This window comes from Bombina bombina, chromosome 5 (assembly GCF_027579735.1).
Source record: "Bombina bombina isolate aBomBom1 chromosome 5, aBomBom1.pri, whole genome shotgun sequence".
Lineage (NCBI taxonomy): Eukaryota > Metazoa > Chordata > Amphibia > Anura > Bombinatoridae > Bombina > Bombina bombina.
The window spans coordinates 503,104,000-503,126,250 of record NC_069503.1 but is presented as its reverse complement, the minus strand read 5'-3'; the positions used below and the strand labels follow the sequence as shown (position 1 = coordinate 503,126,250).

Here is a 22,251-nt window from a genome sequence, read left to right as displayed (position 1 = left end):
TAGATTTATTACTGTATTATTAAAGTATGTAAAACACTTCATTTGCAGCTAAGAACTCTGGGCAATCACTTTCAAACATTATTTTATTTTTTTAATTATGTTCACTGTAAAAATGCTTTATATCAGGTAGCCTTGTGTCTTTAATTTTCTTTTAAAAGTAGTGAATTTTCCTATATAGGGCTAGATTACGAGTTGAGCGATAAGAGGCATTTTGCAGCTCTTTGCGCACACTGGAAGTAGCGCATGTATTACAATTTGAAAACAAAGGCGTTCGCTTGAGCGCAAAATGAATTTAATGCGTGTCCACTTCAGAGCACTTGTTAACTGTTACGCGAGACAATAAAGTTACACAAAACACATCATAAATATGTACATTTAAAAGTATGGTTATACTTATAATAACACTGTCTGATAAAAAGTACTTTAAATAAAATTGCATTTAAAAGTTATAAGGGTTCAAAGACTTGATGTCTAAGGTGTATCTAAATATGTATATGTATTTATATATATATATATATATATGTGTGTGTGTGTACAAATGTATTTATGTATTTATGTGCTGTACTGTATATTTACTGTACATATTTAACATCCCAATGTTCTTCATTTACAGGATAGGTACCTTTTTATTGTAATTACATATTTCTATATACAGTATATATATCTGTATATATCTATAGGTATAGATATGTATTTTATATAAACAGTACCATATATATAACAGGTAGTGGGAGAGGAGACCCACAAAAAGACTGCACATATAGCACTCTGTGCCTAGACTAGAGTGTGTGGAAGGATCAGAATGAATAAAACATAACTTTTAATAAAATTGTTGTAAAATCTGGGACCCAACGTGTAAACACATATTAAAATCAACAATAGAGCTAATGGTGAATGAGGTTCCTGTGTTGTTGTTATAATAATAGCCTTTGAATCATAACAAAATAATTTACAGGAATAGTAGTATTGTGCATGCGAGTGTATAAACAAACTAGCGGTCACCAGTTTGAGGATACCACTAGGATAGCCCTGAAAAAGCCCTATATGGGTGAAATGAGTCAGGGGGTTTGGAGCATATGGGATCTCTGTTTTTTTACTTTCAATAGAGCCGGTTTATATCCGTGCGACGAACCGCAAGTGTAGAGTCAATCTCTATATGGGGGAGCATAGTCTCCTAATTATAGGAATATCAGCCCTATATCTCAGTGTTATCATAGATATTTGAAGTGCTTCTAACCACAATATGCACTAGTTAATATCTATAGCCCTGCACTAGCATAGAGGTCCGGAATATAGGACCGCATAATCTTAAAGCCACCCTTAAGTATGACATGGATTTTTGAAGCATATATCCTATGGCTAAACGCCACTAGGGGCGCGAAATGCGTCACAACAGCCTTCCTTGTACCCCTGCATATTCATGCATTTTTAACGTTTGTTTCAATAAAGTTTAGCTATTTTTTTTTTTTATTAAATAATGTTTTTATTGAGGTCATAAACATAAATCATAATACATAAGTAAGACATATTTAGGTATTCCTTTTCATGTAACAAAGTATGCAGAGACCAAGGTAACTAATATCTTACTACTAGTTTCTCCATGGCTCCTCGAAGGGAGTCCACTCACATAATGAACCTCAGATTTTTTCTATTTCAACACTCTTTTAACAAGTGGAGCAAATAAAGCAAACGATTGGACAAACAATAACATAACAGACAATCTCCGGTAGCAGCTTATAGGCATGAAATGTCCAATGACAGACTATAGGAGCTGTAAAGACAAGCTCCTCTGGTGTAAATAAGAAACAGCATTGCGGTACATGGGTTTTACACTGTAGTGTTATCAGAGGACAGGAAAGAGATAGCAAGAAAGAAGAAGGAATAAGAAAACAAGTTAACCAGAAGTGTGGGGGGGGAAACTAGGGGAGGGGGGGGGCAGCAAGTCAATAGGCACTCGTCAAGCCACAGCCAGCGCATTTTGCGGTAAAGCATCCCAGCTGGACCAAATGCTAGAGTGTAGGTCAATGAGCCCTCTATTCATGTACACTGCTTCCTCCATTGACCGCACAGTAGAGAGGATCTCCACAACTTTCCCAATCTGGGGTGCATGGGTCTGTTTCCAGTGCCTGGCAATAGCAAGCTTGGTGGCCATCAGCAGGTACACAAACAAAAGTTTTAGTGGTTTGGGGAGTTTGGGGAAATTAAGGTGGAGTAGGTAAGTCTCTGGGCCCCTATCTGTCGGAAGGGCAAGAAGTCCTCCTAAGGCTAAGACTCTAGTCCAGAGTTTCTGGATTTCAGAGCATCCCCACCAAATATGTAAGTCATCTCCTTTTTGATTACACCCTCTCCAACACCTATCAGAGGCACCCGTATAGAATCTGCTCAGCCGATTAGGCACCCAGTGCCACCTCGTCAGAGGTTTATAAAAAAGTTCAAAGAGAGTAACACTGTGTATGGCCTGTCATGTGTGTGCTATAGCTCTCATCCATTCCTGGCAATCAAAAACCTTACCAAAGTCCCTCTCCCAGGCTAAAATGTTGTGTGTCTTCTGAAGTACTGGGAGGTCTTGTAAGCACTGGTAGTGAACTGTCAACGGGCGATGTCCCTGTGTACCTATCTGGTATCTAGATTCCCATAGTGTAAGTTCGCGTGGGGCAGCTTTAAAGAAGCCCCAGCTTTGTAATAGTGACCTAAAGCGTGTGACCTCAAAGTGCATTTTACGCGGGATAGAAAAGTGCGTAATAAGCTCGGGTCCTGTAGCCCAGGCTTTGTCAATATACATATCTTTAATGGTCTCAATAGAGACAGCAGACCAGCAAGAAGCATGGGAGTCAGGGAGCCCCTTTAGGAGCCCTTGGATACTGTGGATCGGAGAAGGGTGGGGGGCCACTCTGGGAGAGTGACGCAGTTGATACCAGAGACCTAGGCAATGTCTTATGATAGGGTTACTGGTAAGGGAAAGGGGTTTACAGTGTTGCGGAATCCACACTAAGTCACAAAGTAGTACATCATAGGGCAGCGAGGCCTGCTCAATCTCATACCACCTGGGGCGCTCCTCGTTAGGGCCCCAGCTCGAGATGTGTGTTAGCATGGCAGCCTCGTAGTACATCCTAAGATTTGGGAGGCTGAGCCCTCCTTTATCTATCGGGGCCTGTAGTATCTTTCTTGCAACTCTGGGATGAGTGTCAGCCCAAACATATTTATTTAGGAGTGATTGGAAAGTATCTAGATAGGTAGCAGGGAGCTTGAGGGGATGGCACCTAAACAGGTATGTAAGTCTTGGGAGGATCATCATTTTGAAGGCAGAGATCCTGCCCATCCAGGAGACTTCTCTGTATCTAGGCAGTAAGAGCAACCATCTAAAGTCTCGCAGGAACTGGTCATAATTAAGTTTAGCTAATTTTTATTACCCCCTCCGAGTGCTCAGATCACTGCTTTTTTTAACCGCATAATCTGTACCATTATAGGTCGCTATATGAGATACAAATGTATTGAGTACGGATTTAACTGTCTCAGAAACAACAATAATACTAATATGTTATTTACTAATGTTTCTCAGACTGTGAAGTATCTCAGACCTACGACGGTCCTTATTTACCATATGCCATTAAACTATTTTTTAGCTAGGAACATACCGAATGGGCTAAGTTTGAAAACAACCCTTAGTATCCATATGAGATCTAACTAGATCACCTGTACTTTTGTTTCTTCTCAATTAAATGATCTATACGCTATTATATTAGCTAAAAGTGTATAATTATACTTCCAAGTGTGGTGAAACAACACAATACGACTGTATCACATCGATATAAGCTATTAGCTATTTCAGTCAGTTACTCAGTGACTTATGTTTTAAAACAATAGGCAATTGTCATTACCAACATGTGTCTAAGCACAGCATATCCCTTTAGAAGGCTCAACATAATTTATCTATAAGCACAGAAGTGTTATAATTGTGCTGTTACATATTATATTCATTTTCTTTATGAATCAGGGTAATTCCATTCTGCTACATGCTGTATTTTTGTATTACCATACGCTACATTTTATATTAACATACGTACATGTTATTAAAACTCGACTTTGCCAATAAGTATTAGTATCTTAATTTGATACTTTTCAATATCAACACTAGTTGTCACTTGCCTAATAGTGCGTTATCACGCACCAGTCCACATTTGGCAAATATTTTTATAGCCTCACTCCTGAGACAAAGTAGATTTCATATTGCTGCTATTTATTAGGGATATCCTAGTGGTATCCTCGAATTAGTGACCGCTAGTTTGTTTATACACTTGCATGCACAATACTACTATTCCTGTGAATTATTTTGTTACGATTCAAAGGCTATTATTATAACAACACAGGAACCTCATTCACCATTAGCTCTATTGTTGATTTTAATATGTGTTTGCAGGTTGGGTCCCAGATTTTATAACAATTTTATTAAAAGTTATGTTTTATTCATTCTGATCCTTCCACACACTTTAGTCTAGGCACAGAGTGCTATACGTGCAGACTTTTTGTGGGTCTCCTCTCCTACTACCTGTTCTTAAATTCTTTCAACTGCACAGCACCACTGTCCATTAACAATTGATAGTGTTATATGTGTTGACTTATTTGACTGTCTCACCAGTTATTGTAAATCAGGGGGGGTTGTCGTTGTGGTGCCATTGTATATATGTGTATAAAAAAATAATTATATATATATTGTGACAGGAAGCAAGGCCTGGTTATAAATGGAAGATATGTAAGACCAAGCATTGTACATGGAATTTCTCCTTTCAGTTAAAACCCCAGGGAGAGAGAGTGTGTGTATTTGATTATGCAGTTGATAAACTGTGTCCTGGGTCCCTGGGGGTTGGGATAATTGGAGAGAGGGTGGGCGATTATCCCAGACAGCTATGAAGCTGTCCAGTTCAGGTTGTTTTGATTAAGCAGCTAATCACAGGTGTGGTTAATTAGAAGCTGGGAGGGTTTAAATAGCAGCCTCGCTGAGGCATAGGAGAGAGTTACCCAGCTAGAGAAGCTGGTGTGTGTGTGTTAAAAGATGATTGTTCCTGTGAACTGTAAAAGGATATTATTTTGACAAAGCACTTGTGAAATGCTGTGAAGTGCTGGGACATGCTTGAAAGTACTTAACATTGCTGCAGAGGAAGGATTACCCTGTTTTGAAACTGAACTGCCTGTTTGCTGTTGCTGTGAAAAATAAAGCCTTTAAACTACAGTGGACTGTCCTGTGCCCTAGAAGACTGTGGTTAAAAGTGTTCCTGTTACACTTGGTGAAGAATCCGGGTAACCACGTTGTATGTCTGTGGGCATTATAATCTGCAAACAACATGGAGGAAGTCATTAAAGCTTTGATTCATTCTAACGCTATACAGCAGGAGACTAACAGAAAAGCTGCTGAAAATAGTGCAGCACTGCAACAGTTGTTATTGACCCAGTCAGAGAGTGCTATGCTGCTGGCTAAATAATCGGTTTCAGCGTGGATTACCTGCTTCCCTGGGGCGGTGGGTTAATCAAGGTGATCCTCAAACAGCGGACCAGTTGATTGTGTTGGTCGAAAGATTTATAGCTTCAGGAGAAGTTTTGCAACAGTCTTCAGTGGATCAGCCCCGCAATCCCAAGTCCCAAAACTCTACAAGAACTGGTAAGACTGTTCAGGGGAAAAAGGGGATAAGAGAGCAGCAGGTATATATGCAAAACACCAGAGACATTTCCCCAGGAATTAAGGAAACATTTAAATATAACCAACCTGTAAGATGTTTTAAATGTAATGAGGTTGGGCATATTGCTAGAGACTGTGATAAAGAAAAATGTATGGACTGTTGCACATTCACTATTATCTAATAGCAACAGCTCTGTTTATAATGATTCCCATTGCTGTACTGTGAAGGTTAATGGTAAAGTGTCTAGGGCTTTGCTTGATTCAGGAAGTATTGTTACACTGGTGGCTAAAGCTATAGTACCAGATGCAGTATTAGATAATGGGGAAAAAATGGGAATTATCTGTGTTCATGGAGATAAACGGGAATATCCTACAGCTGAGGTGGAGATTGAGACACAATGTGATAAATTAAAATATTGTATGGGTGTAGTACCAAATTTAGCCCATGAGGTGGTGATAGGGAGAGATTTTCCAAAATTTCTGGAGTTATGGGAATCTCCAGAAATATGTCAAACTACTGATATTTATGTATTTACTTTCTGAAACTGATTTGGAAGGGGATTCCATTGAAAAGGAGAAACATAAGATTTATTGCCCTTGCCTGTATTAGTAGGTGATCAACCTTCTCAGAGTAATGAAGTACCGAGTACTAGCTCAGAAAATATTGATGATTTGATAGATCTGGTTGGTGGCCCTGGTAATTTTCAAAAAGCCCAATGGGAGGATCCAAAATTGGTAGAGGCAAGAAATAATATCAGAGTTATAAATGATGTTGTGACACAGCCAGGAAATGTATTACCCTATCCGTTTTTCGAAGCAGTTAATGATTTGGTATATTGTGTAGAAAAGAAAGGAATAGACATTGTTAAACAACTTTTGGTGCCCCAGACTTTTAGGAACACTGTAATTTTACACATAACCACATTCTAGGGGGGGGGGGGCATTTGGGAGTTGAGAAAACCAAAGAGAGAGTTCTTAAAAGGTTTAATTGGCCAGGAATATTTGTAGCCATCAAGGATTATTGTGCTTCATGCCTTAAGTATCAACTTACCGCTCCTGCTAAAGATTTTTGTAACTCTTTAGTGCCCTTGCCTATAGTTGATGTGCCTTTTGAAAGAATTGCTATGGACTTAGTGGGTCCGCTGGTTAAACCTGCTAGAGGACATCAGTATATACTGGTAATCCTTGACAGCTCTGCAAAGTCCATAGCAAGAGAACTCATGCTAATGTTTAGCAGGGTTGGGATGCCTAAGGAAATTTTGACAGACCAAGGAACTCCATTTATGTCCAGGGTTACAAAAGAATTGTGTAAGTTGTTTTTCATAAAACAACTAAGGACCTCAGCATATCACCCTCAGACTGATGGTTTAGTGGAAAGGTTTAACAAAACTCTCAAAAGTATGCTAAGAAAGGTAATTGACACAGATGGGAGAAATTGGGACCTTTTGTTGCCCTATTTAATGTTCTCTATCAGGGAGGTTCCCCAGGCTTCTACAGGCTTTTCCCCATTTGAACTGTTATATGGGAGGCATCCCAGGGAACTACTAGATATAGTTAAAGAGACATGGGAGCAAGAGACAACACCTTATCAAAGTGTTATTGTCAGGGTGCCAGGAATCAGACTGAGACAAGAAGTGCAAAAATAATCACACCTTTATTAATAACAATAATAATAAAAAGTCCACAAGTCAAATAACAAGCCAGGAGTCAAAGTCAGAGCTGGTAGTCAGACGAGCCGAGTCAGGAGCCAAAGCGAGGAGTCAGACGAGCCAAGTCAGGAGCCAAAGCGAGTAGTCAGATGAGCCAGAGTCAGGAACAAGGAGAACAGCAGAGTCAGGAACAAGCCAGGGATCAGGAACCAGGAGGGATGTCAGACAGCCAGGTAATACACAGGAACTCACAAACAGGTCTGAGACAATGCAAGGGCAAAGCATACTGAACAGCGGCCCTTTAAATAATAAGTGATGACATCACAATTCTGAGACTGTAACCTGTCTCACACGGATGATGTACATCAGTCTGGCCATAAGAGGGCATTCAGGAAATGAGCAGCATCACACACTCTGCACCAGACTCAGCAAGAGAGGTGAGTAAAATGGCTGCCAGCAGCACATGGCAAACAAAGCAGGGAAAAAACCCTGACAGTTATTGAACATATTTCCCAAATGCAGGACCGTGTGGAAGTTGTCATGCCAATTGTAAGGGAACATATGGGAAAAGCACAGGAAGCACAGAAGTACAGCTATAACCGTAATGCTAGAGCCAGGGTGCTTCAACCTAGAGATAGGGTGTTAGTTCTGGTTCCTACAGTTGAAAATAAATTATTGGTTACTTGGCAGGGCCCATATGAGATAATTGAAAAAGTGGGTAATGTCAATTACAAAGTAAGTCAGCCAGGGAGAAGGAAACCTGAGAAAATATATCATATAAATCTGTTGAAACCTTGGAAAGATAGGGAAGTTTTAGTTGCCTTAAAACCTACAGAACTCCCTGTCAGTGAACCAGAGGTAAATATATCTGAAATCCTATCTGTACATCAGAAGCGAGAGGTCAAGGATTTTATTAGGAGAAACAAAGAGGTATTTTCTGTGGTACCGGGACAAACTAATGTTATTAAGCATGACATAATAACAGAACCAGGGAAGAAAGTCTGCCTTAAGCCCTATAGGGTCACTGATGCTTGTAGAAAGGCCATTAAACTGGAGGTAAAAACAATGTTAAAGCTTGGGGTAATTGAGGAATCACAAAGTGAGTGGAACAGTCAAATTGTGCTTGTTCCAAAGTCGGATGGTTCATTAAGGTTCTGTAATGACTATCGTAAGCTTAATTATGTTTCCAAATTTGACACCTATCCAATGCCTAGAGTAGATGAGTTTATAGAAAGGCTAGGAAAAGCATGTTATCTCACTACAATTGATTTAACGAAAGGGTATTGGCTGGTGCCTCTAACTAATCAAGCAAAGGAAAAGACAGCTTTTTCAACACCAGAGGGCTTATTTCAGTATACGGTGTTGCCATTTGGTTTACATGGGGCCCCGGCAACATTCCAGAGGATGATGGATAGAATTCTGAAACCCCATGTTCGTTATGTGCTAGCATATTTGGATAATGTTATAATTTATAGTACAGATTGGGAATCCCATCTTCCAAAAGTTCAAGTACTTGATGCAATACGGTCCGCTGGGTTAATTGCCAATCCTGCAAAATGTACTGTTGGTTTACAGGAAGCTAAGTATTTGGGTTATACTATTGGTAGAGGATTAGTTAAACCTCAGACAACAAAAATAGAGGCCATTCAGAACTGGCTGCAGCCTCTAACTAAGAAACAAGTGAGAGCTTTTATTGGGATAATTAGTTATTACAGATGGTTCATTCCGAATTTCGCTACAATTTCGGCACCCTTGACAGATCTCAAAAAAGCAAGGACCCCAATTATGATAAAATGGTCCTTAGAAGCAGAACACGCTTTTAAGCATTTGAAAGATGCCATTTGTGCCCATCCAATTTTGGTAACCCCCAATCTCTCTAAAGACTTTATTGTTCAGACAGATGCCTCTGATATTGGTTTAGGAGCAGTTCTCTCGCAGGAGTGTCAGGGAGAATAGCATCCTGTCCTTTTCCTAAGCAGAAAACTTATTCCACAGGAAAATAACTATTCTATAGTGGAGAAAGAATGCCTTGCCATTAAGTGGGCTTTAGAGACCCTTAGGTACTATCTGTTGGGAAGAAAATTTAAATTAATAACAGATCATGTTCCTCTCACATGTATGAGCCAGAATAAGGAAACAAATACAAGGGTTACTATGTGGTTTCTTAGCTTGTAACCCTTCAATTTTACTGTCGAGCACAGGGCTTGTCTTTTGCAGGGCAATGCTGATGGTTTGTCTCGGGTACATTCGTTAATGTCCATGATCTCTCAACCCACTAGGTATGAGCTGGGGGGAGGATATGTGACAGAAAGCAAGGCCTGGTTATAAATGGAGGATATATAAGACCAAGCATTGTACATGGTATTTCTCCTTTCAGTTAAAACCCCAGGGAGAGAGAGTGTGTGTATTTGATTATGCAGTTGATAAACTGTGTTCTGGGTCGCTGTGGTTTGGAATAATTGGAGAGAGGGTGGGCCATTATCCCAGACAGCTATGAAGCTGTCCAGTTCAGGTTGTTCTGATTAAGCAGCTAATCACAGGTGTGGTTAATTAGAAGCTGTGAGGGTTTAAATAGTAGCCTCACTGAGGCTTAGGAGAGAGCTACCCAGTTAGAGAAGCTGGTGTGTGTGTTAAAAGACTTTTGTTCCTGTAAACTGTAAAAGGATATTATTTTGACAAAGCACTTGTGAAATGCTGTGAAGTGCTGGGACATGCTTGAAAGTACTGCTGTTTACAAAAAGTACTTAACATTGCTGCAGAGGAAGGATTACCCTGTTTTGAAACTGAACTGACTGCTGTTGCTGTGAAAAATAAAGCCTTTTAAACTACAGTGGACTGTCCTGTGCTGCATTTGTGCCCTAGAAGACTGTGGTTATAAGTGTTCCTGTTACTATATATATATATATAAAATAATAAAAAGTACATTATTTTCAATGTGAAGAACATAGCAATGTAAAATATGTGTTTTGAGCATCGGGTTTCGCTATTTAGAATTTTAACGTGGTCTGGTTGGCCCCCATGAAAACTTAGTAATCTTAAAGGGACATTATACACTAGATTTTTCTTTTCATAAATGTTTTGAAGATGATCCATTTATATAGTGCATTCATTTTTAATTTTTTTTTAAATGGATAGTTTTGCTTATTTTAAAATAATATTGCTCTGATTTTCAGACTCCTAACCAAGCCCCAAACTTTTAGGAGAATACCGATGTATACCTACTCCAGCTTGCTTCTGTTTGTGTAAAGGGTTTTTCATATGCAAAAGAAGGGGGAGTGTCTGCTATTTCCCACTTGCAGTGAGTGTTCCAGTAACCTTTTAAACAGAGCTTAACTGGAAGCTTCTAAGTACGTTTCTAAACGATTTTATACTGGATTTTTATATCAGTATCTGTGCATATTATTTTTTATAGTAGTATCTATTACATGCAGTTATATGAAAATTGGTGTATACTGTCCCTTTAAGGCACGTTATTGAAATATTGCAAATAAAATATTTAAAACAATTAATTATTAAACATACCGTAAAATATTCGAAATAATCGAAAGAATTTATATATATATATACTGAAAAGAACTATGAATAACAGCATTTTGAAGATAGTATAAGGACTTCTGTGAATTATTACTAAGTCCTAATAAGACCTGTAGTGCTACCTTAATAACCTTACAGAGTGTTCTTAGCAGCCCCCGCCGCCTAAATTACAGAGTCTGTAAATTTAAATGAATGTACAGTAAAGATTGGTTGTAGGCGCAGGAACAGAGCTTATAACTGAAGGTTAGTCAGTTTGTATAAACAATACAATACAATAAAATGATACAATGCAATAAAATGTTATATAATAAACTCTTAAAATATATATATATATGCATAAAAGTTAAAACAAAACCGGGTCCAGCAATAATAGTCCCAGAAACAGTCTAAAAAAGTTCCCACGTGAAAGACATTCTTCTAAAAGACAAACTCCAGGTAAGTTGGTGTGCCTAAAATGACCAATAGGGATAGATGAACTACCTACTTACTTTATATGTAATATTTCAATACTGCATATTGCTGTTAGTTTTTACGCTCCATTGAAGCCTATGGGGTGGAATTATCAATGTCTGTCTGACATGATGCGCTGTAGCGTATCATCCCCAACTGATATTGCTGAATGCCAACAGCATACGCTGTCGGCATTTAACATTGCCACTCGGCCGCTAGCAGGGGGTGTCAATCAGCCCAATCTTATAGGATCAGGGTGATTGCTCTCCGCCGCTCAGAGCAGGCGGACCAGTTAAGGAGCAGCGGTCTTAAGCTGCTTCATAACTGCTGTTTTCGGGAGCCTTTCGGTCGGCCCTTGATAAATCCGCCCCTATGGGTGAAGAAGTTAACACGGTTGCAATATTTTTTTTCCGAGTGTCGGATTTACTCTTGTAAGCTAACTTTTTACTTTCAACTAGTAATACGAGTGCAACCAGACACACACAAAAGAGTCTCCGTCTAGCAAAGTTAACGCTTGAGCAGGAGCGCTAAATAGCGCTCCTCTCATAATCTAGTCCGCAATGGGGAATTTTATAGTTATATGAGTTTATCATCATAATTTAATGGTACTTTGCGTGCCTTAGATATGTTTAAAAATTGATGAAAAAAATAATCTAATTTACTTCTGTTGTCTCTTTGTTGAATCTTAGTTAATTTCCACGAGAATAGGAAGGCTCAAGAGCAAGCCCAAGTCCTGAACACTATATGGAAGCAATCGGCTAGATTATGAGTTGTGCGTTTTAAAAAGCAGCGTTAAGAGGTCCTAACGCTGCTTTCTCTTGTTAAGTGTGTTCAGTCCACGGGTCATCCATTACTTATGGGATATATATATACTACTTATGCAGTAGTAGTGACTGGTATCAGGCTGATAAATGTATGCACAATAGAGTTATTTTCTAGGGACTAGAATTTGACTGTGAAAATACTGTTAATACTGAAATAATGCTTAAGCCTTATCTGCAGTGGTAGCGACTGGTTGCAGGCTTAGTAATAACTTTGCATGACATTTAAAGAAGTTTATTTTCAAAACGTTTACTGGCATGTTATTCGTTTTGTGAGGTACTTTGGTGATAAATCCTTTGGGCATGAATTTTTTTCCACATGGCTAACGTATATTTCTGCATAGAAACCGTTATATCAGGTCTCCCACTGTTGTAAATGAGCGGGAGGGGCCTCTTTTTAGCGCCTTGTTGCGCAGTTAAAATTCTAGCACAGTCTTCCTGCTTCTTCCTCCTTGATCCAGGACGTCTCTAGAGAGCTCAGGGGTCTTCAAAATTCGTTTTTTGAGGGAGGTAATCAGTCACAGCAGACCTGTGACAGTGTGTTAGACTGTGATAAAAACGTTTTATATTAATTTGATATCCGTTTTTTTGGGTACTGAGGGGTTAATCATCCGGTTGCTAATGGGTGCAATCCTCTGCTAATTAATACATTTAAAGAATTGTTGACTATAACTGAATTATTCTTTAGTTACTCAACTGTGTTTTTTTTTTAAAAGCGCTGCAGCATTTTTTATATTGCTTGCAAATTTATTGAAAGTATTTTCCAAGCTTGCTAGCTTCATTGCTAGTCTGTTTAAACATGTCTGATACAGAGGAATCTGCTTGTTCATTATGTTTAAAAGCCGTTGTGGAGCCCAATAGAAATATGTGTACCAATTGTATTGATGTTACTTTGAAAAATCAATCTGTACCGCTTAAAAAATTATCACCAGACAACGAGGGGACAGTTATGCCGTCTAACTCTCCTCACGTGTCAGTACGTGAGATTGAGGCGCTATGTACATCAAGGCCCTTACAAATCACTTTACATGATATGGCTAATGTTATGAAAGAAGTGTTATACAATATGCCAGAGTTAAGAGGCAAGCGCGACAGTTCTGGGTTAAGGACAGAGCGCGCCGATGACACGAGAGCCATGTCTGATACTGCGTCACAATTTGCGGAACATGAGGACGGAGAGCTTCATTCTGCGGGTGACGGTTCTGATTCGGGGAGACCGGATTCAGAAATTTCAAATTTTAAATTTAAGCTTGAGAACCTCCGCGTGTTGCTAGGGGAGGTGTTAGCGGCTCTGAATGATTGTGACACGGTGGCAATCCCAGAGAAATTATGTAGGCTGGATAAATACTACGCGGTGCCGGTGTGTACTGACGTTTTTCCTATACCAAAGAGGCTTACAGAGATTATTAGTAAGGAGTGGGATAGACCCGGTGTGCCTTTTTCCCCTCCTCCGATATTTAGAAAAATGTTCCCTATAGACGCCACCACAAGAGACTTATGGCAGACGGTCCCTAAGGTGGAGGGAGCAGTTTCTACTTTAGCCAAGCGTACCACTATCCCGGTGGAGGATAGCTGTGCTTTCTCAGATCCAATGGATAAAAAATTAGAGGGTTATCTTAAGAAAATGTTTATTCAACAAGGTTTTATATTACAGCCTCTTGCATGCATTGCGCCTGTCACTGCTGCAGCGGCGTTCTGGTTTGAGTCTCTGGAAGAGGCGATTCGCACAGCACCATTGGATGAGTCTCTGAGCAAGATTAGAACCCTTAAGCTGGCTAATGCGTTTGTTTCGGATGCCGTAGTGCATTTAACCAAACTTACGGCTAAAAATTCCGGATTCGCCATACAGGTGCGCAGAGCGCTTTGGCTTAAATCCTGGTCAGCAGATGTAACTTCTAAGTCTAAATTGCTAAACATTCCTTTCAAAGGGCAGACCTTATTCGGGCCCGGCTTGAAGGAAATTATTGCTGACATTACTGGAGGTAAGGGCCACACCCTTCCTCAGGACAGGGCCAAATCGAAGGCCAAACAGTCTAATTTTCATGCCTTTCGTAATTTCAAGGCAGGAGCAGCATCAACTTCCTCCGCTCCAAAACAGGAAGGAACTACTGCTCGTTACAGACAGGGTTGGAAAAGCAACCAGTCATGGAACAAGGGCAAGCAGGCCAGAAAGCCTACTTCCGCCCCTAAGACAGCATGAAGTCAGGGCCCCCTTTCCGGAGACGGATCTAGTGGGGGGCAGACTCTCTCTCTTCGCCCAGGCTTGGGCAAGAGATGTACAGGATCCCTGGACGCTGGAGATTATATCTCAGGGATACCTTCTGGATTTCAAGACTTCTCCTCCACAAGGGAGGTTTCATCTGTCAAGGTTATCAACAAACCTAGTAAAGAAAGAGGCATTTCTACAATGTGTACAAGACCTCTTAGTGATGTGAGTGATCCACCCAGTTCCACAGACGGAACAGGGGCAAGGGTTTTATTCAAATCTGTTTGTGGTTCCCAAGAAAGAGGGAACCTTCAGACCAATCTTAGATTTAAAAATCTTAAACAAATTCCTAAGGGTTCCATCGTTCAAGATGGAAACCATTCGAACCATCCTACCCATGATCCAAGAGGGTCAATATATGACCACAGTGGATTTAAAGGATGCCTACCTTCACATACCGATTCACAAAGATCATTATCGGTACCTAAGGTTTGCCTTTCTAGACAGGCATTACCAGTTTGTAGCGCTTCCCTTCGGGTTGGCTACGGCCCCGAGAATTTTTACAAAGGTTCTGGGCTCTCTTCTGGCGGTACCACGAGGCATAGCGGTGGCTCCGTACCTAGACGACATTCTGATTCAAGCGTCAAGTTTTCAAAATGCAAAGTCTCATACAGAGATAGTTCTAGCATTTCTGAGGTCGCATGGGTGGAAAGTGAACGTGGAAAAGAGTTCTCTGTTACCACTCACAAGGGTCCCTTTTCTGGGGACTCTTATAGATTCTGTAGAGATGAAGATTTACCTGACGGAGTCCAGGCTATCAAAACTTCTCAATGCTTGCCGTGTCCTTCACTCCATTCCAAGCCCATCGGTAGCTCAGTGCATGGAAGTGATCGGCTTAATGGTCGCGGCGATGGACATAGTGCCATTTGCGCGCCTACATCTCAGACCGCTGCAACTATGCATGCTAAGTCAATGGAACGGGGATTACTCAGATCTGTCCCCTTTGCTAAATCTGGACCAGGAGACCAGAGATTCTCTTCTCTGGTGGTTATCACGGGTTCATCTGTCCAAAGGAATGTCCTTTTGCAGACCAGATTGGACGATTGTAACAACAGATGCCAGCCTACTAGGCTGGGGAGCAGTCTGGAACTCCCTGAAGGCTCAGGGATCGTGGACTCAGGAGGAGAAACTCCTCCCAATAAACATTCTAGAATAAAGGGCAATATTGAATGCTCTTCTAGCTTGGCCTCAGTTGGCAACACTGAGGTTCATCAGATTTCAGTCGGACAACATCACGACTGTGGCTTACATCAATCATCAAGGGGGAACCAGGAGTTCCCTAGCGATGTTGGAAGTCTCGAAGATAATTCGCTGGGCAGAGTCTCACTCTTGCCACCTGTCAGCGATCTACATCCCAGGCGTGGAGAACTGGGAGGCGGATTTTTTAAGTCGCCAGACTTTTCATCCGGGGGAGTGGGAACTTCACCCGGAGGTATTTGCCCAACTGATTCTTCGTTGGGGCAAACCGGATCTGGATCTCATGGCATCTCGCCAGAACGCCAAGCTTCCTTGTTACGGATCCAGGTCCAGGGACCCGGGAGCGGTGCTGGTAGATGCACTAGCAGCCCCTTGGGTTTTCAATATAGCTTATGTGTTTCCACCTTTTCCGTTGATTCCTCGTCTGATTGCCAGGATCAAACAGGAGAGAGCATCGGTGATTCTGATAGCGCCTGCGTGGCCACGCAGGACCTGGTATGCAGACCTAGTGGACATGTCGTCCTGTCCACCATGGTCTCTACCCCTGAGGCAGGACCTTCTAATTCAGGGTCCTTTCAACCATCCAAACCTAATTTCTCTGAGGCTGACTGCTTGGAAATTGAACGCTTGATTCTATTAAGGCGTGGGTTTTCGGATTCGGTTATTGATACATTAATACAGGCTCGGAAACCTGTTACCAGAAAAATTTACCACAAGATATGGCGTAAATATTTATATTGGTGTGAATCCAAGAGTTGCTCATGGAGTAAGGTTAGGATTCCTAGGATATTGTCTTTTCTACAAGAGGGTTTAGAAAAGGGCTTATCCGCTAGTTCACTAAGGGACAGATTTCTGCTCTGTCTATTCTTTTACACAAGCGTCTGGCAGAGAATCCAGACATCCAGGCTTTTTGTCAGGCTTTGGCTAGGATTAAGCCTGTGTTTAAAGCTGTTGCTCCTCCGTGGAGCTTAAACTTGGTTCTTAAAGTTCTCCAGGGTGTTCCGTTTGAACCCCTTCATTCCATTGATATTAAGCTTTTATCTTGGAAATTTCTGTTTTTGATGGCTATTTCCTCGGCTCGTAGAGTCTCTGAGTTATCTGCCTTACATTGTGATTCTCCTTATCTGATCTTTCATTCAGACAAGGTAGTCCTGCGTACTAAACCTGGGTTTTTACCTAAGGTTGTTTCTAACAAGAATATCAATCAAGAGATTGTTGTTCCATCCTTATGTCCTAATCCTTCTTCAAAGAAGGAACGTCTTTTGCATAATCTAGATGTGGTCCGTGCTCTGAAGTTCTACTTACAGGCAACTAAAGATTTTCGACAAACTTCTTCTCTGTTTGTCGTTTACTCTGGACAGAGGAGAGGTCAAAAGGCTTTGGCTACCTCTCTCTCTTTTTGGCTTCGTAGCATAATACGCTTAGCCTATGAGACTGCTGGACAGCAGCCTCCTGAAAGAATTACAGCTCATTCCACTAGAGCTGTGGCTTCCACCTGGGCCTTTAAGAATGAGGCCTCTGTTGAACAGATTTGCAAGGCTGCAACTTGGTCTTCACTTCATACCTTTTCCAAATTTTACAAATTTGACACTTTTGCTTCTTCGGAGGCTGTTTTTGGGAGAAAGGTTCTACAGGCAGTGGTTCCTTCTGTTTAATGTTCCTGCCTTGTCCCTCCCATCATCCGTGTACTTTAGCTTTGGTATTGGTATCCCATAAGTAATGGATGACCCGTGGACTGAACACACTTAACAAGAGAAAACATAATTTATGCTTACCTGATAAATTTATTTCTCTTGTAGTGTGTTCAGTCCACGGCCCGCCCTGTCTATTTGAGGCAGGTTCTAAATTTTAAATTATAACTCCAGTCACCACTGCACCCCATAGTTTCTCCTTTCTCGTCTTGTTTCGGTCGAATGACTGGATATGACATGTGAGGGGAGGAGCTATATAGCAGCTCTGCTTGGGTGATCCTCTTGCAACTTCCTGTTGGGGAGGAGAATATATCCCATAAGTAATGGATGACCCGTGGACTGAACACACTACAAGAGAAATAAATTTATCAGGTAAGCATAAATTATGTTTTTTAACACCCGCTGGTATTACGAGTCTTGAAGGTACAGGCTCACCGCTCACTTTTTTGGCCAGACTTGGAAATACCGCAAATCCACTTACGTAAATTGTGTATCCTCTTTTTCAATGGGACTTGCATAACGCCGGTATTACGAGTCTTACAAAAAGTGAGCGGTAGACCCTCTCCTGTCAAGACTGGTACCGCATTTTAAAGTCAGTAGTTAAGAGTTTTACACTACAATGCCGTAGCATAAAACTCTTAACTAAAGTGCTAAAAAGTACACTAACACCCATAAACTACCTATTAAACCCTAAAACGAGGCCCTCCCACATCGCAAACACTAAAATAACATTTTTAACCCCTAATCTGAAAAACCGGACATCGTCGCCACTATAATAAACATATTAACCCCTAAACCGCCGCATTCCCGCCTCGCAAACATTAGTTAAATATTATTAACCCCTAATCTGCCGTCCCTAACATCGCCGGCACCTACCTATATTTATTAACCCCTAATCGGCCGCCCCCAACGTCGCCGCCACTATACTAAATTTATTAACCCCTAAACCTAAGTCTAACCCTAACCCTAACACCCCCTAACTTAAATATAATTAAAATAAATCTAAATAAATATTCCTATCATTAACTAAAACATTCCTATTTAAAACTAAATACTTACCTATAAAATAAACCCTAAGATAGCTACAATATAACTAATAGTTACATTGTATCTAGCTTAGGTTTTATTTTTATTTTACAGGCAAGTTTGTATTTATTTTAACTAGGTAGAATAGTTATTAAATAGTAATTAACTATTTAATAACTACCTAGCTAAAATAAATACAAAGTTACCTGTAAAATAAAACCTAACCTAAGTTACAATTACACCTAACACTACACTATAATTAAATTAATTCCCTAAATTAAATACAATTAAATAAAATTATCTAAAGTACAAAAACCCCCCACTAAATTACGGAGAATCATAAACAAATTACAAGATTTGTAAACTAATTACACCTAATCTAATCCCCCTAACAAAATAAAAAAGCCCCCCCCCCCCGGCAGATTAGGGGTTAATAATATTTAACTAATGTTTGTGAGGCAGGAGTGCGGCGGTTTAGGGGTTAATATGTTTATTAAACTAATGTTTGTGAGGTTTGGGGGCGGCAGATTAGGGGTTAATAAGTATAATGTAGGTGGCGGCGGTGTCCGGAGCAGCAGATTAGGGGTTAATAATTATAATGTAGGTGGCGGCGATGTCGAGGGCGGCAGATTAGGGTTTTTTTTTTTGTTTTTTTTTAATTATTTATTTATTGCTTTTTTTCCACCAATACATAAAAGAAAACAAAAAAACCATCAAACAAGTAAGAAGAAACAGAAAGAGAAAAAAAAACAAAAAACAAATAATCCACACATAAATAAATATAGATTGCGGAGACGCAGCTCCATTTCATAATATAACTCTCATGGAAACGCAGCTCCGCATCAAAAAGAAAACAGAATAAAACAAAGGCCCATTCTACTACTGAGCCATTACCTTATTTAATTCCATATAATTTTTTCTCTACTCTATCCTAGTCTAAGCTTCTATATGCAAAAAAGTCCTTATCCTGCTTTCTAAACGTACTAGGCTAACATAACTAGACAATGCATTACTGTATTCTGCATTCTATCTTGGGCCTCTCCTTATCTTATCACTCTAAAAGTGGGAGAAAAGAGGAGAAGAGAAAAAAAAAAGGGGGAAAAAGAAAAGAAAAAAAAGAAGGAAAAAAAAAAAAAAAAAAGGTAATGGGGGAGAAATATCCCTGGGACCTGAGAGGATCTACCATAAAGATATTGGTACCTGTCTTTAAATCTTATGGTATATCTCTGAAATTTCTAATCCAGGAGCTCGGGAAAATTTGTACCAGAACTAGTTCAGCGAAGCTTATAGAAGAAACAAATGGAGACAGAATCTGCCGCTGGAGTTGCATTGGATATGTCTTGATGATCGGTGCCCAGTCGATCAAAAATGTTTTAATTCTTTTTTCTGAAGCCTGGGATAGATGAAAAGATTCAAAAATGATTTGAGATTGTATCCCCTTAAGAATCAATCCCAAGCTGGGAAGGCGCTTCGCGATCCAACGTTTAGTAATATTATTTCTAACTACTAATATAATGGTATTAAGGATTCGCATTTTCGAGTCTTTCCTAGGATTAAATACTAAGCACACTATATCTTCCAGAGAGAACGAATAAGCCCCAGATTAGCGGTTAATAAGTGTAAGATTAGGGGTGTTTAGACTCAGGGTTCATGTTAGGGTGTTAGGTGTAGGCATAAAATGTATTTCCCCATAGGAATCAATGGGGCTGCATTAAGGAGCTTTAAGCTGCTTTTTTGCAAGTGTTAGACTTTTTTTCAGCCGGCTCTCCCTGTTGATTCCTATGGGGAAATTGTGCACGAGCACGTTACACCAGCTCACCGCTGACTTAATCAGCGCTGGTATTGGAGTGCGGTAATGAGCAAAATTTTGCTCAACACTTACTTCTTGTTTGGTTTGTAAAAACCCGTAATACCAGCGCTGTCTTTAAGTGAGCGATGAGCATAAACTGCTCGTTAGCACCGCACAGCCTCTAACGCAAAACTCGTATTCTAGCCGAATGTTTGCAACATTGTTTGTATCAATGTTATACATAGATTGCTCAAGACAAGCGCACACTCTAGTTGAATGATGAAAATGTAAAGAACCATAAAACAGTATCAAATAAGAAAAGGTTTTACATATACAATTTAGCCAACGTGTACTTCCAAACTAGTTTCTTTGTTAACTGCCATTAATCTCTTAAATCCATGCATAGTTTCTTCAGCCACTAACTACCCCGGGTCATTTCCATATAAAGAAGGTTCTATTCAGGCCATAGTTTCAGCCTAACGTACTTGTGAATGTGCCTGTATGCGCAGTTATGGACACTGATGGCATGCGTGACGTGGTACTTGATATATATTTATTTACCAAAAAAATAGATGTTTTTAACTTAATTATTAAAATATACATATGGTTCTTCAGATAGAGACATCTGCTTACATAGCGCACCCTCTTGGTCATGCCTGTGAGATTAAAGGATTATGAAAAACATTTTTTTTTCTTTTATTCAGATAGAGCATGCAATTTTAAACATCATTCTAATTTATTTCTATTATCAATTGTTCTTTGTTCCCTTGTTATCTTTTGTTGAAATGCAGGGATGATGTCCGCTGCTTGTTAAATACAGCATGCAGGTTCTTTTGTGAGAACCTGCAGCTGTACGGGGTTGAAAGGCTTTGCCTTTAGAAATTTGTTTGATAGACTTTGCAGTACTGATAAGAATTCTTAGATAATCTCAACAGAGCAGAGACTCTGTTAGCTTTTTTGCATATAATTTTATATTACTCACTATTGGCCAGAGTACGAGTGGAGTGCAAACATTTGCGGCCGCAACAATAAGGGATTTATCGCGGGTGTTTGCGCACCATTGGCCTTACCACTGGTATTGATACTGGTTCTATGGCGATTTACCACCTGGGTGCAGCTTCTTTTAGCCTAGTAATGCTTTTCACAGAGTAGAACTTTCCTGTCCAATGCTGAAATACCAGGCAATTCCTCTCTGAACAAGGAACACAGCAACCCCAGACAATTGTTTTGGCCTTCATTGGGTCTCGTCAGTGAAGTGTAGCCATATTTGAGTCCATGTCTGGTTTCCCCTTTTTCCCATAGGGAGACTAAATACACACAGAGAGAAGCACACTGACAGGAACAAACAACCAGCTTAATACTATTGTTAACCTGTTCTATGACGATTTACCACCTGGGGGCAACCATACGTGGACTCCTTGCTCAGTGTGCTTAGAGGAATATGGCTACACCTCAGTGACGAGACCCAATGAAGGCCGAAATGATCGTCTGGGGTTGCTGTGTTCCTTGTTCAGAGAGGAATTGCCTGGTATTTTGGCGCTGGACTGACTGTAATAGGTGGGATCATACTGATATACTACAGGAAAGTTCTACTCTGTGAAAAGCATTACTGGGCTAAAAGAAGCTGCACCCAGGTGGTAAATCACCATAGAACAGGCTAACAAAAGTATTGAGCCGGTTATTTGCTCCTGTGAGTGTGCTTCTCTCTGTGTGTATTTAGTCTCCCTATGGGAAAAAGGGGAAACCGGACGTGGACTCCGTCCTCAGAGTGCTTAGAGGAATATGGCTACACCTCACTGACAAGGCCCAATGAAAGCTGAAATGATTGTCTGGGGTTGCTGTGTTCTACTCTGTAAAAAGCATTATTAGGCTAAAAGAAGTTGCACCCAGGTGGTAAATCGCCATAGAACAGGCTAACAATGGTATTGAGCTGGTTGTTCGTTCCTGTGAGTGCACTTCTATCTGTATGTATGTATATATATATATATATATATATATGCGCATACATATGTATTTATAAATTTATATGTGTGTGTGTGTATACTGTATATATATAAATATAACAGTATATATATATATATATATATATATATATATGCATACAGTCCCAGTAGGCGTCGCACTCCGAATCCACAATATAGTAACTGCCAGGGTGCA

The 22,251-nt window shown here is 40.2% G+C and overlaps 1 protein-coding gene across 2 annotated transcripts in view; it reads left to right on the top strand.

Moving 5' to 3' along the window:
• The window catches only part of AOAH (acyloxyacyl hydrolase), a 411,773-nt gene that overhangs the window by 97,608 nt on the left and 291,914 nt on the right, over nt 1-22,251 (top strand). The window lies entirely within an intron of this gene.